The sequence below is a fragment of the Oryctolagus cuniculus genome, chromosome 16 (genome assembly GCF_051225735.1).
Source record: "Oryctolagus cuniculus isolate XC-2025 breed Fujian yellow rabbit chromosome 16, ASM5122573v1, whole genome shotgun sequence".
Taxonomy (NCBI): Eukaryota; Metazoa; Chordata; class Mammalia; order Lagomorpha; family Leporidae; genus Oryctolagus; species Oryctolagus cuniculus.
Window position 1 is genome coordinate 15,988,896 of NC_142882.1, and position 15,428 is coordinate 16,004,323.

The 15,428-nt window shown below is 39.5% G+C and overlaps 1 pseudogene; it reads right to left on the reverse strand.

Annotated features, from left to right (window-relative positions):
• Nucleotides 1-1,889: 1,889 nt before the first annotated feature.
• On the reverse strand, nt 1,890-10,112 carry LOC138847804 (vomeronasal type-2 receptor 116-like; annotated as a pseudogene).
• Nucleotides 10,113-15,428: the final 5,316 nt, after the last annotated feature.

Consider the following 15,428-nt stretch of genomic DNA (forward strand, 5'->3'; position numbering starts at 1 on the left):
GAAAATACAATGTTTTGCCATACTTAGTTTTAAATCTTTGTGGAATAAATTATTAAGAACTACATGGTAGCTTTGGGATCCACAAGGAGAGAAGGCCTGTACTTCTGGGAATGGAGAGACCCTACCCACACTTCTGGGAAAGAAAAGTCCTTGTGAAGGTCCACCGGTTGCCTAAAGGTCAACCCACGAGTATCAGACCTGCCTCAACCTTTAACCTCTATGCCCTATATCTATAAAAGGAGCCCTTCCAACCTCTGACGCTCTGTTGGGGCTGGGAAACCTTGCCCAGGAGCGGAATCCCAATAAAAGCTTGTGAATTAATTGATTCGTCTGCCTGGGAAGGTTTGTTATGTGCCAGAAACCTTCCACTGCACACTACCATAGCATGAATGTTCAAAAGTTATTTTAAAATTTGCTATATATAAGAGAAGTTGAACATTTTTCATTGGATTATCATTTATATCCCCTGCCTATATTCCTGCAGAACTATGGTCTTCTTTCTTGGTATTTGTTGAACACTTTATGTAGTGCAGCATTAAGCCTTTGAGTCAAATGCAAACTAAAACTATACTATCTCAAAATAACAAATAAAATATTACTAGGTTGAGCAATAAAATGAATCAATAAAATTGTAAAACAGAATGATAAAAATCTGTAAGATGGAAAGTTATACAGTTTGAAAAAGAAATAAATGATGCCTGCTGCAATGTGGATGGGTTTGAAGCCAGACTCCTATGCTACAAATTGATCAGAATTATTCAGAAAAGGTAAGCTCAGAGAAACTAAAGAAGATGATTGCTTGCATGATATGAGTTTGAAACTGACTTCTTATTGCATAAGGAAATTTTTATAGGGTGATGAAAATGTCTTCAATCCACTTAGAGAAGACTATTGCATGAATGTGTGAACATACTATGCACAATCTGAATGTTCAATATGAATATGCATGTACTTAAATGCTTTTGACTTATCCAGTTTAAAATTGGTTCATCTTAGCTATGAGAATTTCACATTAATAAAAACAACATTGTGTCACATGTGCAAGTGAAATAATAAAACTTAAAACAAAGACAAAAACAAAAACCAATATATTGATGAAAGAACATACAGTTAATGATTCGGTGCCATGTTTAAATGAATATTCCATATATGTTTGATAAAGACATCATTTCAAAATAGCTCAACAATGAGAATTTATTAAGATATTTTGGGCAACACAATATCTCTACAGAGGAACACTGTATGACCAAGCACCTCCCATGTCTGGAAAAGGAATCTCACTTAAATGACAATGTCAACAAAGAGATGTCAAGCACTCAATAGCCAGGGCAAACAGAACATAAAGCTTGTATAATTAGATGTCTTAGCAAATATGAACAATTACATTGTCTGTACATTGATAAAAAATATAAATTAATTCAGTCTCCACCATTTCAGGGATAGCCTTTTAATATAAAATAACATTGTCGTTGTAGCCTGGATGAAAATTTACATCATAATTTATTTTTACTCAATATAAAATTTTTCTCTAAAATCCATTACTAACTCTGAGAGGGAGAGAAACACAACCCCATGCCTGTCCTGGACTGAGGCTACAACCAACAACAGGCAGTCAGACCCCAGTTTTTCACATAGGTGGCCAGGACCAAGTTAACATGAAGATTCAACCCTTCCTTCCAGGGTCCCCAGGAGTCAGACGTCCATGTCAGGAGCCAAAGCCAAAGGTAGAAATTTATGCCATGCACTCAGAATGCTAGGATAATGTCCAATACAATAAGTTTTTAAAGGAAAAATCAATTTTAGTTCCCCCATATTTCTGGAATGCTATTTCAGAGTGGATTCTTGGTACTAAACTCTAAATATATGATAATAAAACAAGTGGAAAAAATTTAGAATCCTTTAGAACTTGCTTTTTTCTTTAAGCCTTTCAAAGTGTTCTTCTCAGGTCTAATAAGAATAACATAGCACTTGGGAAAAAAGATGCAGCCTAGGAGCCCTGCACTGGAGGCCAAGATGGAGAAGACCTCCACGGCCACCATGACCTTCCCCTTGGTGCTGTGGTAGACAGGCAGGAAGGTCACCCAGACGCTGCAGAACACCAGCATGCTGAATGTCAGGAACTTGGCTTCATTGAACGTGTCAGGCAGGTTCCTGGCTAGGAAAGCCACAGTGAAGCTCACCAGGGCCAAGGAGCCCAGGTAGCCCAGAACACAGTAGAAGGCAGTAGCCGAGCCCTTGTTGCACACCAGGATGATGTGGTCAAGCTCAGAGTGTGTATCTAACTCAATAAAAGGAGGATAGGTTCCCAACCAGATGCCACAGAGAGCCACTTGGATCAAGGAGCAGATGGGAATAACAGAGTTATATACGCCTGATACCAGCAATCTCCTCATTGTTCTTCCAGGTTTTGTAACCTTGAAGGCCAGAATCACAGTGATGGTCTTGGCCAGCACAGTGGAAAGAGCCACTGTGAACACAAGGCCAAATGCTATTTGTTGCAGGAGGCAGGTGGCTGTGTTGGGACGGCCAACGAAGAGTAAGGAGCAGAGGAAGCACAGGAGGAGGGTGATAAGCAGGATGTAGCTGAGGGTCCTGTTATTGGCCTTGACAATGGGAGTGTCTCGGTGCTTCACAAAGACCCAGAGGACCGCAGCTGTGAGGACAGAGAAGCACAGAGCCATGCAGGCCAGAGCCATCCCCCGGGATTCTTCAAAGGCTAAGAAGGTCACCAGTTTAGGGAGGCAGCGACTTCTTTCCTGGTTTGGCTACTCATCGTCTGAACACTGCATGCACTGCTTTGCATCTGATGAAGGAGAAATACTGAATTTTTACTTTGCAGAAATTTTGAATTTTTTCCTATTGTCAAAAATGGTCAACTCTGCAATGCCAGTGGGAGCTTGTGATGTATACCAGGGCACACCCAATCAGGTTTCTGCATTGCTGACCAGGGAGCATGCCCATCGGCAGATTGGAATAAACTCATTCAAACAACACCTTCAGGAGATGGGGGCTCGGTTAACTCATCCTGTGACACAGTGCTGTTCCCACAAGCATGGATGCTTTCCAGCCTTTTTCTGTACTATCTCCTAAGTCAGCCTCATGTCACATCCTGTATCTCCATGCTTCAGACACAGAAATAAATAACCCAAACCTCGCAAGATAAACTTACCATCATCAATACTCCAATTGCTAGCATTTCCTGACTGCATACTACTTGATATCTGCAGAAAAAGTCTTTTCTCATTTTATATTTTTATTTCCTTGGGAACCTTGTTTCAATTTTAATGTAATCTTGAGGTGCATTTTATCAAGTAAGCAACATTTGGATTTGAACAGAGGTGTTTTTTATAAATAAAGAAATTTGAGTGCAATTGATAATTTATCAAGTTATTGATTGAGAAATTAGATATTTTTCAAGTTAGTACATAGTATAAATTAATTTCAAAATGAATTTATTAATATATTACATTCTCAGGGTCACAACAATTGCATGATAATTACTATAACATAATTCTCACCAATTCTCATGTTAGTATGATATTAATAAAAGCAAAAGAGCTAACATTCCATTCATTGGTACCATTTTAAGATACTTCCTTTTCTCCACCTCACCTCTACCTTCCTCCGTCCCTCCCTCCTTTCCTTTCTTTTTTCTCTTTTCCTTTCTTCTTTTCTTCTTTTTCTTAATTCCTTCCTTCATTTCTTCCTTTTTATTTTTTGAAATAGCATATTTTTAATTTACATTATAGTCAAAGGCTTAAAACTCCACTAAATCAAGAATTCAACAAGTAAAAATTAATAAGACTATAGTTCAGTGGGAATGGAGGCAAAGGCTATAAACAATAACCAAAACAAAGTGTCCATTTCACTTATACATATTAAATTTTAAAATAATCGTAGAAACTCTGAGTAATTTTTTATTTTGTATTTTTTGAACTTTTCACTCATTTTCATGAAATCATGGCTTGTTACCCCATTGTTCTTGTGGATGGTGGGGAAAAACGTCAGCTCTGGACACCATGTTGTCTCTCTTGAAATAACATTTCAGTGCCAGTACGGCAAGAAATAAGTCATAGAGACAAGTCAATGAATGGACATATCTCTGTTTTAGTTAAATACAGAAGATGGGCTCCGGCGCTGTGGCATAGCAGGTAAAGCTGCCTCCTGCAATGCCAGCATCCCATATGGGCCCCGGTTCAAGTCCTGGCTGCTCCACTTCCAATCCAGCACTTGGTTATGGCCTGGGGAAGCAATAGAGAGTGCCCCAAGTCCTTGGTTGGGCCCCTGCATCCACATGAGAGACCCAGAAGAAGCTCCTGGATCCTGGCTTTGGATCAGTGCCACCCTGGCTATAGGAGCCAAATGGAGAGTGAACCGACAGATGGAAGACTCTCTCTCTCTCTCTCTCTCTCTCTCTCTCTCTCTCTGCCTCTCCTTTTCTCTGTGTCAATTTGATTTTCAAATAAATAAATAAATCATAAAAAATACAGATGATGATATTGGGGTCTGGCTATACTTGTCATAAGGTTTTTTTTTTTTTTTTCAGGCAGAGTGGACAGTGAGAGAGAGAGACAGAGAGAAAGGTCTTCCTTTTGCCGTTGGTTCACCCTCCAATGGCCGCCGCGGCCGGCGCGCCGCGCTGATCCAATGGCAGGAGCCAGGAGCCAGGTGCTTTTCCTGGTCTCCCATGGGGTACAGGGCCCAAGCACCTGGGCCATCCTCCACTGCACTCCCTGGCCACAGCAGAGGGCTGGCCTGGAAGAGGGGCAACCGGGACAGAATCCAGCGCCCCTACCAGGACTAGAACCCGGTGTGCCGGTGCCACTAGGCAGAGGATTAGCCTAGTGAGCCACGGCGCCGACCTGTCATAAGGTTTTGATTTAGGTTTTGTAGATGATACTTCTTCAATCATACAAGATCCCAATGTAATTTAGAGTAAATCTTTCTGGATTTCTTATCTTGAAGTACTCATTCCTCCTCTTGGGGTCTCCAGAGGCTCTGTCTTCAATCTCAGATACTTTATACAGTATTTGCACATACAAGCAAGTATTGTTTTACAACATGTTTCCAGAATTAGTTTTTTTTTTTAATTCTTTTTACTTGTTATTGAATTTTTGTTAAAAAAAAAGCATAGGTTAACTCTGTTCTGTTATCTTCTCCATGTCCAAAACTATTTATTTCCTCTAGGAAATGAATAAAGCCAGATGGTTGCTACTGCTAACACAATGGGAATTGAGATGCTCTTTTGGAGGTAATCAAATCATTACTAGGTCTATTTCTAATATTTTGAAAAAAAGAAATTATTTCTCAATGGGACCTTGCATAGTTTTTACATTCTCGGTACATTTTGTTTGATAGGTAATTCTTTTTATGTTTGTCTTGTTCAAACATTTTTAATGAGTATGCCAAACTATATATTATAGAAGGATGTGATATTCATACTTCACCTTGAATCTTTCCTTTAATAAATTCTAGAAATCTAAATGTAACTGTGGTACTAATTAGACATCCTTAATACCATGCACAAGATTAATGAAAGTGCAGGAAGGAATATGGTATTTCCACGATGACATACAAGCGCTTGCTCTGTGCTTATCATGTGTTTGTAAAGATGAATTGGTTTCATGATCTACAGGCACCAATAGAAAGTCTTGATTATTATACTTCCTGAATTTCTCAGCTGCAATATAGCAGGTTCCACCTGCAAATCTCAGATGATGACTCATCTAATGTGTTGTGATGTCTTTTAGCATCAGTGCTAAAGTTGACTTTCTAGAATGAGCACCACCAGACAACAGCTTAAACATAAAGAAATAGCTGTAGTGATCATAAATTGATATATTGAATTAACGAGTACATATGTGCATAGAAAAATGATGCACTAAAAATTCACTGGGTCCTACTGAAACTCTTTGGTTTCCCTTTTGTGGAGAATTAATTAGGACCATAAATTATGGATTGGAAATTTTCTACCTGTCTGATTGGCAATTTCTCTCTCGGGACACAAAACACAAGTATAGCAGCAGATAGGTCTTCCTTCCTGTGACATTTTCCTGAATCCAGGACCACAGCTCTGGCTACACACAGATCGAGGAGTCTGAAGGAAAAAGAGAAGCATGATCATGGTTTGGTTTATTATCAGCCACCGTGAAGGATGTCAGTAGAGCCCTCCTCACTACATAACACCTTGGTCTTCAATTGAAAGTCACAACTATATCCCCTCCTTCTGTACCTGTGGTCAATACCTAGACATCCATTTCAGTATTTCAACTATTACCACTCCTGTTTCACTGACCCTGATTCCCAAGGATTACAAAGGAACCTGATCATTTCACACTTAATCTCCTCACAAGACTACTCACGGATCTCTCTATGGGTATTCCTTGTCAAAAGAGAATCATACCACTTTGAATGCAACAGGCCATTCTATCATCTCTTCATTGATAAGTAAGCTTTGTTCATGTGGATTCTTGGAGGAAAACTCTCCAATTTTAATAAGCAAACGAAGACCACTAGGAAAATTCACAACGTTCTGGATATAGTAATGCACCATGTGGTTTCTTGTTTAATGGAAGGATACATCATCTCCAGCGCTGTTTGTAAATTGGATTTTCCTAAGAAATGGATGGAGCTGGAGGACAGATATAATTGAAATACAGAGCACATCGAAATTAGTTGTTGGAGGTCAGATGCTCTAAACAAGCCCTCTTTCTTGTCTTCTGCATTCAGATTTTCCATTTGGTAGAACATTAGTTTTCTTTGGATGGTTAAACATCTCCTGGGTTCAGGTACTCCTCTGCTCCCTCAACAAAACATCAAAGAGTCATTGTCCCCAATCAGAAAACTATAGTTTTTGGTCCAGAGGTTGACTGGAGCATAGGCTCTATTGCAGCCTTGGTCATGAAAGATTGGTTGGGGCTTTGTGGAATCTAACTTCACTGTTACTAGTTTGGAACCACATAGATGGCTACTGAAATAACTTGATAGGTGTTGTGATATATCACAAGTGTGCATCTACATAAGTTCTTCATAAGGTTCAAAATATAGTTGATGATTAGTGTATTTTGGTTGGGGAAAAATTAGAGATTTATGCATGATTGTTTCATAAGATATTTTCCATCAAGAGACTCAAGACAACTGGTAACACCTCAGAGGTCCATATTTATAAATATGTACATTATGTACATTACATATATCAGCATATGTCTTATACCTTATAAGGTATACCTTAACACAGGTTGAATGTGGTACAACATGGTGTTCTTCCTTTCTTTGGTTTTGGGTCACTTATTGTGATGACTGTGACTATCTTTGACATATCAGGAAGTATGGTATGACTAAAGGCAAAATTTCAAATCTTTGAAAGCTTATTATGTTTTATATAGTATGTGTTAACCTTGGACCTTCTAGATCACAACACACCTGCTATGGGATACAACTAAGTTCTTATTTTTTAAACAGTTTTCACTTAATTTTTAAGTAATGTAGAGGACAAAATTCACAAATAATTCAAAATTATATCTATGGAAGCCTTCTTGAAAAATTCATTTTCTTTACCAAGGTTTGACTCTAATCATGTGGATTATAAAATATGCTTCTTATGAGTAAAATATAATTAATTTATGAAGTAAACTTTCTCATGTTAATTTTTGCATATACATTTTACCTTTTCTACATATCACACTTATTTAATTTATTCTGCAAATTTATGAATGTATTTGTCCTTTGCATACACAAACAGAAGTTCCTAAATACATTCTATATATAGGGAATGGATTATGTAAGCTAGGGTTAAAACCCAGACAGATTCATTTGTAATCCAGAGGGCATATCCTGTGCTTACGTGCATCCTCAGTAGTCTCATGTGTAAGAAATGGGACTACAGTCCATGCTCCCTGATTGCTGCAGAGTTTGTAAGGACAATTGGTCTAACATGCTTTATTTCCCATCCATTTCCTATCATGTTTAGGATATTATGTGAAATCCATGTCTATTTTCACAAAAAGTATCTTATCTCATTAAGGGCTGAGGCCACAGATTATACAGAATTACAGATCAATTTATTAATCAATAATTAATTATTGATCTAAAATCAATTATATAATAGTTAATTATTGATATAATAATTAATTGTGTACTATATTATATAATTACATAATGTATATAATTAATTTATATTATATATAATTAATCAATTATAGATTTGATCAATATTTGCAACAAAATACATGGAATTGAAGATCACTATGCTGAGTGAGATACTGCAGGCCCAGGAAAGAAACATCAGATGTTTTTCTGATTTGTTCAAGTTAATATACAGAGTACAAACACCGTGATGATATCCTAGCATGTTGTTTCCATGAAGCATACCATGTATATGATATATACCCTAATTTCCCTTTATTAGGAACATTGTCATTAATCCCTCACCTTTTTAAATTAATAGTCCTATTCCAAGAAAAAGCTGTATATATGAATATATATAAATATCTACATGTGATGTACACGTAGCAGGATGCCAAAATTGTTAAATTTTACAAATGAAAAATGAATAGAAATGAAAAATAATTGGTCAATATGTCTTTTTTGGCTTTATATAAATTCCAAAGAATATTAGGGAATGACAACTTTTTATCTGTTGTTTACTCATGTGTTTCATTGTATACTTTACAGTATTTCAGCCAGCATTAGAAACTTTTCTAATATGATTTCTGATTAGAAAGTAAACATTCAAAATCTACAGTGACTGAAATTTCCAGCCAAAGCCAACAATCACAGATATACCACTAACCAAAAGAAAGAGCCCATATTCTTTTGTACCTAATCTCTCTGAACTTGAGATGAAAAGCAGGGTCATGATGCTGTACCTCAATAAAACATCTCTAGATTCCATCAAGTGGCCAATGCTTGTTCTGTTCTAAGGGAGGTTTACCTGCCAGGGAAGAATCATGGGCTGGGCTGCTTCTCCTGGAGATCCCATTTCTACTTTCTCCAAAAGCATTTTATGGAGGACATGAGCCACTGTGTAGACAGCATTGTAGACTAAATAGCTGGAGTCAGATATGGTCAACAGGTCAATATGTCCTGGAAGAAACTCTAAGGAAGTATTTTGTGAGCAGGTTCCAATACGTCCACAAAATGACCCTGCAAGTGAGCAGTCCAGATGGAAAAGCCATAATTTACTAAAGTAAAAGTCTTCTGGGTAGTGGGAAGGGTTTGCCATCTTGACAAAATGTTTGAGGCCAGGGATTTCTTCTTTGTGGGGTGAAAATGAGAAGCCTCCATGTAGAGAGTGCAACATGTGGTTTGTCTCAGACATAACAAGATCCCACTTTGATGTCAAGATCCACACCTTCCCCATGGTTAAAAAGGACCTCACTGAAATATCCACAATGATGAGACCTCTTACATCACCATAGAGTATATGCACATTTGCAGATGAAGCTCTGATGCTACTCATGAAAGTGAGATCACTATCCCCATACAACTTCTTTGTGACAGGGAGCTTCACTGTAAAGGCCACACAGACACTTTTCTTGAGCATCTCTGCTTCAAAGTACTGAAGGAACTGCTCTCCCTTCATGTCATCAGACACAAAGAGAGCCACCCACATCCAGCCAAAATGCAGCAACAAGGAGATCATTCCATGGCCCAAAGAGCTGTCACTGGTGGCCATCTGATAGAGTGAGGGAAACTGGTCCTTATCATTTAGCATGGGATCAAAAGGGCCATAGGTGAGCTGAAAGCAAAGAAAAACATGATCACATTTTTGTGAGATTTGTCTTATCTCACTTGGAAGTGAGTGAAAAAAAATCTCCCCAAGGTGAGCTTTAAGTAGGTTACTATTGTGTGAAAAGAAAAAGTGCAGTGAGATGAAAAATCTTGCTATATTGACCACAGAGAAGACCATGCTTCACATGCACATTACTTTAGGTTAATAAATGTGACTCCTCATCCTTAGCTTTGAAGAAAATCTGTCAGTTTCTGTATGCTCTTCATGTCCTGCAGTGGGGACTGAGGAATAAGAAACTTTGGATGCTGCTTCACCCAGCCAGTGGTCTTTCCCACATCCTTGCCCAGGGTGACTGGTGGAGCAGAGCCACCTTCTCCATGGTAGATAACTTTAGACAGAAATCTCTACTGTGTTGATCTCTTGGTATTTGGTGTACACGGATTACCACAGGAATCCTGCATTGTCTCCAAGAATACAATTACCAACCCTCTTTGATTTGGGGCAAAATAATTTTTCCAAAACAGAAACTTCTGCTCACCATGTGGCCTATGTTTGGCAGGCACATTTTCTTGTGTAGTGTGTCCCTAGGGAAGTATTTTTTAGATACTGGTGCAGACCTAGGGAGGAAGTGATAATGTCTCAAGTCATTGGGTCATGGAATTCATGTGGAATGACTTCCTGGTTCTACACATCTGCTCTGGCAGACTCAGCCCAACATCATGGCAGACATTTGGTGAGCAAGCCAGCAGAGCTGGTTATATTGGAACCCCTTGTCTGACTGGCTGCTTCGCTGTCTCCTGAAGATTGGATTCAATGTCCACATGTTTGATATGTAGAGTTGTATATGGCATGGCCACTGAGAATGTGAAAAAAATCAATCTGTGTGCTTGTGACTAATTAGGATTGAAAACATGATTGGTTGAGCTCCAGTATAACTGGATATGAGTCTCAACACTCCATGGTGGAGCCAGCCTTGTGGCACTGTGTGTTAGCCTATCAATGATGATACCAGCATCCAATTTTAAATTGTCAGTTCAAGTCCTGGCTAATATGCTTCCGATCTACTTGCCTGCCAATGTGCCTGAGCATTCAGCAATGTGTTACACAAGTACTAGGCCCCTTTCTACCATGTGGTATAACTGGAAGGAGATAGTGGCTGCTGGCTGCTGGCTGCTGGCTGCTGGCTGCTGGCTGCTGGCTGGCTCAGATCTAGCTGTTGTGGGAGTTTGGGGAGTGACCCTGTGGAATAGGAGATCCACCCCACCTCTGTGTGCATGTGTATGTGCCTTTCCTTCTTTCTCTATTGCTTTGCCATTTAGATAAACAAATATAGAAGTCTTTTTAAAAATAATTTTTCACTGTTACACTCAGTGTTTTCCCAAAGAGAACCAAGAGGTAGATCCCCATATCCATTAGTCCTAGATCTCTGGGTGCCACCTGAGACAGTGCTGTCCTAGGATGGGGCATGTCTGTGTGCTGTGGACATTTTTTATGAGACATAGAGGTGAGACTATTAGATACTCAATGCTTCCAGCAGGTGGGAGATGGTTACACAGGCCCTAGACAGGAATATTAAGAATATGGTCAGCCGGTGCCGCGGCTCACTAGGCTAAACCTCCACCTTGCAGCACCAGCACACTGGGTTCTAGTCCCGGTTGGGGCACTGGATTCTGTTCCAGTTGCCCCTCTTCCAGGCTAGCTCTCTGCTGTGGCCAGGGAGTGCAGTGGAGGATGGCCCAAGTGCTTGGGCCCTGCACCCCATGGGAGACCAGGATAAGCACCTGGCTCCTGCCATCAGATCAGTGCGGTGCGCCGGCTGCAGTGCACTGGCTGCAGTGGCCTTTGGAGGGTGAACCAATGGCAAAGGAAGACCTTTCTGTCTCTCTCTCTCTCACTGTCCACTCTGCCTATTAAAAAAAAAGGAATATGGTCAACATACCCTGCTATTTGCCTTTATTCCTTATCCTTCCCCTGTTAATAACCTCATGTCCCTGAAAAATCCATGGGATCTCTCCTATACCATGGTGGAATATGCACACTCGGCTGCCCCATTTCCATTTTTCAGAGGTGAGAGAATGGTGTTGGAGGAGATTCAACTATTGTTCTCCAAATTCACAACTCATTTACCTGTGGGGTTTTGTAGAGCTCCAAAAGTGTTCCAAATTCAATGGACAATGCTGATGTGGTTCCAGCAATGATGGCAACATGTCTTCCTTGTTTATGGCAGCTGTAGTTAGGAAAAGCCAGATTCATCCCAGCCAACCAATACACTAAACTCAATAAGGTATACTGTTCACTGGCAAAGGCATTGAAGAATTTGAAACCCAGGGTCAGGTTGGGGAGTAGCTGGGGGTCCTTATTGATCTCCTGGATGGCAAAGCGGAAGGCCAGCACGTATTGGTAGCTCTTCCACAGCCACCTAAAAAGAGGGGCAGCATCAGGGAGAAGGTTCAGAGCATGGAATTCAGAGCAACAACACAGCCACGCCCTGAAGCAGCAATGGTCAGACTCAGGCTTCCACTCAGTTGTGCCACAGCTCTTGCACATGGAGGAGGTGTGAGGGAGGTTCCAAGGGCTCTAGAAGATCCTGGCAAGGTCCTTGGACTCCTCTGAAGCAAACCATGTCTATGATCACTCTCACCTTCATGAACCCTCTAGGGAATCTTTGATGTGTTCAACCTAAGGACAACACCCAGGAGCAAGCATTTCTGTTTTCAGTAATTTCTGGAGTAGCCTGAATACCACCTGACTCATCTGTTGTCCAAAATTTTAGAACATTCTCAGGGCCACCTGAGCTGTTTTTCCCTAGTCCTCACTTTAATTTTCTACTCTAATATTTTGCTTTGCTCAAATCAGATTTAACATTTTGTTTTCCTTGAATGTAAACATTTGACTCCTGAAATCTGTCAGATAATTGCTGATGATTGCTTAGTTTCCATTTATTTTTTTCTCTATTGAATTCACATTTGTCATTTCATATTTTACACTTGCATGTTGCCTCCTGTTTTCTATATATGTTCTTAAAATTGTTATTAATACAAAGATTTCATATATTTCATAGATATTCTAAGAGGATAACCATATGTCCCTCCCTCAATTATCCCTCCTTCCTTTCTCTTGTTTCATTTAATCTTTGATATAACATAATCTCAATTTACTCTATAATCACAACATATATCTTAAGTGAAAATAGGATTTCTGAGAATTTAGGAACTCTCACATTTTATGAGAGAGTAGATGGTCTATTTCCTCACTATGGACTTCTTTTTTCTTCTTCCCTTGGAATTCTTTTGAACTTTTATAACTTATTACATTGCTTCCATAATTTGAAAACTAAGAAAAGTCATACATGTTAATAAGTTACCTGGGACTCAATATATTCATCCAATCATTCCTTTAGTTTCTTTGCATTGGATATTATGTTTCTGTTTTGGGCTTAATTAAGAGTTTGTCATTTATCCTTATCCTCAATATTATAAACACATTCAAAAAGTTTCTAATTGACAGTGCTTTATTTTTAGCTGAACAGTATTTATTGGGTCAGACAGTGTTGTGCATGTTGTTCTTATATGTGGAGTTTAAAATTTAATTTTGTCCTCCAGGTAAAAGTCAGTATTCTAGACACACTTAATCCAAGGAGATTTTCAGATATGTCGAGGACTTACTTGTTAAAAATGAAGTCAACCTGGCACAGAAATCATGCTACTGTCATGTGTCCATAGCTTAAATTTATTTATGTGAATAATAAATTAAAACCATTGAATAAACTTTTTTTTCTTTTACACATTTAGTCTTAGTAATAGAATTTTTCATTGTGAAGGGCATACTGCATTCACCCTGGGTTATTTACAGCATGTGCTATCAGCTGAAAGTTGACTAGCTTAATTCTTTTTTTTCCTGAATGCAAACTTGTGAGTTGTTAAGTACAGAACCTGGCATGCAGTTATTATTTTAAGTAAACAGGAGTGTCTGACACCAAAGCAGACCTAGATATTAAGATATTTTGAGAAAAGTATACTAAATGTTGTTGCAAGCCACAACATGGATAAAATAGGAAAACATGGTGCACTGCAAGATGTTAGTCACAAAAGACCACAAGGGGTATGAATCAGTTCACATGGAGGGGCTACAACAGACTGATCCTCAGACACACAAGACAGATGGGTGGTATGGACTAGGAGAGAAAGAATGAAAAATGTAGAGACACTGAAAAGGACTATGGGGATTTGTGAGTGGGTGATGAACATTAACAGGTTTATCAGCAATGAGTTGGTAACTCTTTTAAAAATCTTGATAAAAGACTTTATCTCATTATTCAATGATGTACCCCAATCATCTCAGAGAAATATGCAGTTTATTAAATGAAATTGATCATTAGAGTATTACATACAGTCACGCAAAATGAATGCCAAATTAAAGGCCAAACACTGGGTAAACAAGTGTGGGATCTGCACATAAAATAACTCCTTGTAGGCAAATAACAACACATCTTCCATCAGCTTTAAGGGAGTTCAGTCATTGTATTGAAGCTGGAGCTTGAAGCCAAAGTCCACAAAGAATTAATCATCTAGCCCATATTAACTAAAGGAGACTAAAGCATACTTTTATTTATACTAAATTATAATTTAATTATACTAAAGCATAATTTTATTTTAAAGTGTGACAAGCACATGAAGGCTGGCATGTCTGCACAAACAAGGGTGACCAGACACTTTTCTACCTGGGGAACAGAAGGCAGGGCAAAGCCTGTCCTCCTCTTTTTGGCGTGGGCTGACCTCACCCTGAGATCATGAACAAGACAGGTCCTCACTGTCTCCCAGTGTCCCTGAGATGAGAGATTACATGGTAACACTGTGCCTCAGAGGTTGCCAGGCCCATTATCAGTTGCCCACACTGCATGGCAATCTGCTGAGTGGATAAGCTTTAAATTCCAAAAAGCATGGAAAAGCCAGACACACACCATTTAAACCAACAGCTCTCTGCCTCACCCTCTTCTGAACACATGAGCATGTGGTTCTCTGCAGTGAGTCAGAAACACACTCCACTGTCACCATCAACAAGGGTGCAGAGACAGGACGTTTGTTTCTAATCCTCTTCAGACATCCATGTTAAAAGTTACTAAAACACATGCTGCACAGGTACGTCAAGCCCAGAATTTTCTGTGTGATTCCTGGAGAACCATCAGGATCCAAGCAAAAGAATTGGGGAAGACAAACCCCTTTCTCCTTGTGACTTTCAGAGACTTAATGCCTGCAGTCTGTTGGGGCTAAGTTATTGACATGTGGTGAGACACAGTCTGTCACAGTCTGTTTATGGTGGCACATCTCAGACACACATTGATTCACTATCAAGTGCATTTCAACAATCCTCTTGTCAGCACTGACACCCAGAATGACCTCTTAATCCTAATGCTGACCCCAGACCAGGGTCTCAGTGTCTCAGGACACCTGTGCCCACTCCATGCATGCAGGTGGGATGGGATCTGGAGTCCCCACATTTTGACTCATCCCAAGATGCCCAGGGCTGCGTGGAGTGGGCACATTTCTATTGATGTCACTGCTCTGTCCCTGAAAGGCTAAGAAACAAATGGAAAAATGAACAGGAAGGTGTGGAAGGAACAAGAATGGAGGGAACCTATGCCTTTCTTTATTGGCATTTATGCCACTTTCTGCATACCTTCCAGCATTCTCAGAAA